The 3,053-nt window shown below is 42.8% G+C and overlaps 1 long non-coding RNA gene across 1 annotated transcript; it reads left to right on the plus strand.

The window, feature by feature from the left end:
- Nucleotides 1–814: 814 nt before the first annotated feature.
- On the plus strand, nt 815–1,265 carry LOC121192075. Its single transcript, XR_005895169.1, has 3 exons — nt 815–853; nt 966–1,094; nt 1,210–1,265. It is a non-coding gene; the product is annotated as an uncharacterized LOC121192075 (long non-coding RNA).
- Nucleotides 1,266–3,053: the final 1,788 nt, after the last annotated feature.

The raw sequence follows: 3,053 nt of genomic DNA on the forward strand, positions 1-3,053 counted from the left end.
TAGTACAGGCATACACACACACACACACATAAAAAAAAGTTTTAATATTAATGTAAAGGCTTTATTGAAATTGCCAGTCTTTTATTTTGAAAAGCATGTACAAGTTGTTTGGAATCTAATATTTTTTTAGTGAAAAGTAACTTTTATTGCAGTGCTGCACTGAAACTCGTGTTTCCATTTTCTGCTTCTTTATACTTTGACTTCACAACTTTTCAGAGGGAAATATTTCACTGTTTTACTACATTTATTTCACAGCTACAGTTACTTTTCAGATTGAGATTTGAAATAAAAACCAAATGAGTCTGTTCTGCATGATCAGCACTTTGACTTTTGAAGTATATTTTACTGATTACACTTGTGGACTTTTACTCAAGTAAAATTAGAAAGCAGGATTTTTAGATTGTGTCGGATAAAACCAGTGGATCTCAGTCTGTCTGTCAGTGAATGGAAATGCTCGTCCCTGGATCCTGTGTGTGCTGCTCTGCACTTCACTGCAGCTTCATGACCCCATCTAGTGGACTGACAGTGGAAGTACAGCAGCTGATGGCAGCTTCCTCTGCCTCACACTGCTGTCTGACTGCATTCAACTGACACTGATATGAAAGAGGAAAGAAGAGCCAATCAGTGGAGGAGCAGCTGATATTTCTACAGGACAAATGATGGAGAGGATGATTTTAGTTGATGTGCAGATGAATGATTTATGTTTTCTCTCCAGATGAAGGTAGAAAGTGTGTGTGAGCTGATGTGGATGTGAATTCAGCATCATGAATCAGTGTGAGGACAGAGAGGAGGGAGCCCCTCCCCCTAAAAGCAGTCTGTGTGGGGACCATGAGATCCAGACCAAAGCTCAGAGGTGAGATGAGGATCTCTAACTGTCCATGACTCTTCTCCATGTCAGAGCTCAGCACTCACATCACTGCACCATCATTATTCACACTCAAAGCTCTGTGTGTGTTGTGTTGAAGGCCAGAGCAGCAGCACACACCAGACTCTGCTGGACCTGGACCTGAGCCCAGCTGTGTGTCCATGAAGAGTGACAGGTCAATGCGTGGCCTCATTAATTTTCAAAGACAGCCTCCCTCTGCTGCAAAGAAGTGAGCTGCACCTGACTACATGTTTTTTTTCTTTACTATGAGAACATTGTATGAATAATAGGTATGTTGTCCCTGTCCCCATGTCCCTGATGGTCTTAATCTCTGTGTTCACCAGGATCCATCAGAGACCAGACTTCCCTGGACCTGAGCCCAGCTGTGTGTCCATGAAGAGTGACATGTCAATGCGTGGCCTCATTAATTTCAAAGGACAGCCTCCCTCTGCTGCAAAGAAGTGAGCTGCAGCTGAGTTTAAAATGTATCAGACAGCTGTCCTGTATAACTGGTCTTCTATGAAAGATGAAGTGATTGTGTTTTGTCTCCAGGCTTCATGAATGACACAGTATATGAACATGATCAGGCTGAAACACAGGCTTTAGTGGCAAAGTTGATGTTTCTCTTTTCAAGAAAAGCACTTCTTATGTTCTTATATGTGTCATTCAGATCAGAACTAAAACTCCCTGTAACTCAGCACCTTTCCAGTTCCAGTGTTTGTGTTAGTGTCCTGTAGCAGAGGTGAGACTTCTGTCAAACCCAGTGTGAGTCCTTAAACTCATCATTTAAAAGGTGGACTTGTTGTGATGACTCTAGGTCATGAGGTACAGAACTGATTACTTGTTTCCTCTCATTGAGAATGTCACAGCACAGTAGTGTTTGCTTTAATCAGGACAGTCACCACAGAACATAAAAGCAGCTGTTGTTTGTGTACAAAGCATAAAACACTCACAGATGCTGCAAACATAATGTGAGCTAATTCTTCATGATTCCTCCACAGAGTGGACCAGGAGAGCTCAGAGGTTCCCAGTGCTCAGTCTGCCCAGCAGCATCAAACACACCTGGACTCCATATTTATGGTCTGTACATGGACAACAACTACTTTGACATCTGTTGTGTTGACAATAATCTCCATGCTGCACTTTTTAGAGCAGTGGATTGTCAGTGTGTCCAACATGGATCTGATGTTTGGCTCCATGGTTTTACTTTGATTGTGTCATTCATATAGTTTTCTGTTCCAGCTGCTGGAGGAGAACATTGTCACTTTTGTGAAGAAGGAGCTGAAAAAGATCCAGAAGGTTGTGAGTCCAGATTACCCAGAATGCTCAGAGAGTCAGAGGGAGGATGAGGAGGTATTGGATGGTGAGGATGAAGAGCAGAGGAGGAGCAGAGAGGCTTTTGTGAAGATCACAGTGAACTTCCTGAGGAGAATGAAGCAGGAGGAGCTGGCTGACTGTCTGCACAGCAGTAAGAGGATTTCTCTAAAGATTCAACATGATGGACAAATGGGACATTTACTAACATCTCAAGACATGGAGGGAAATATGTTCATGTGTGTTCTTTAGGGGGATGAACATGTCATGTTTTCTAAATGAATCAGTCATTGATGTTGTTTCTTGTTCATTCAGGACATGTTGCTGCAATTTGTCAACGTAAACTTAAATCTACTCTGAAGAAGAAGTTCCAGTGTGTGTTTGAGGGGATCTCTAAAGCAGGAAACCCAACCCTTCTGAATCAGATCTACACAGAGCTCTACATCACAGAGGGAGGGGCTGGAGAGGTCAATGATGAACATGAGGTCAGACAGATTGAAACAGCATCCAGGAAACCAGCCAGACCAGAAACAAGCATCAGACAAGAAGACATCTTTAAAGTCTCACCTGGAAGAGATGGACCAATCAGAACAGTGATGACAAAGGGAGTGGCTGGTATTGGGAAAACAGTCTTAGCACAGAAGTTGACTCTGGACTGGGCTGAAGACAAAGCCAACCAGGACATACACTTCATATTTCCATTCACGTTCAGAGAGCTGAATGTGCTGAAAGAGAAAAAGTTCAGCTTGGTGGAACTTGTTCATCACTTCTTTACTGAAACCAAAGAAGCAGGACTCTGCAGGTTTGAAGAGGTCCAGGTTCTGTTCATCTTTGACGGTCTGGATGAGTGTCGACTTCCTCTGGACTTCCACAA

Source organism: Toxotes jaculatrix, chromosome 13 (genome assembly GCF_017976425.1).
Source record: "Toxotes jaculatrix isolate fToxJac2 chromosome 13, fToxJac2.pri, whole genome shotgun sequence".
NCBI classification, from domain to species: Eukaryota; Metazoa; Chordata; class Actinopteri; family Toxotidae; genus Toxotes; species Toxotes jaculatrix.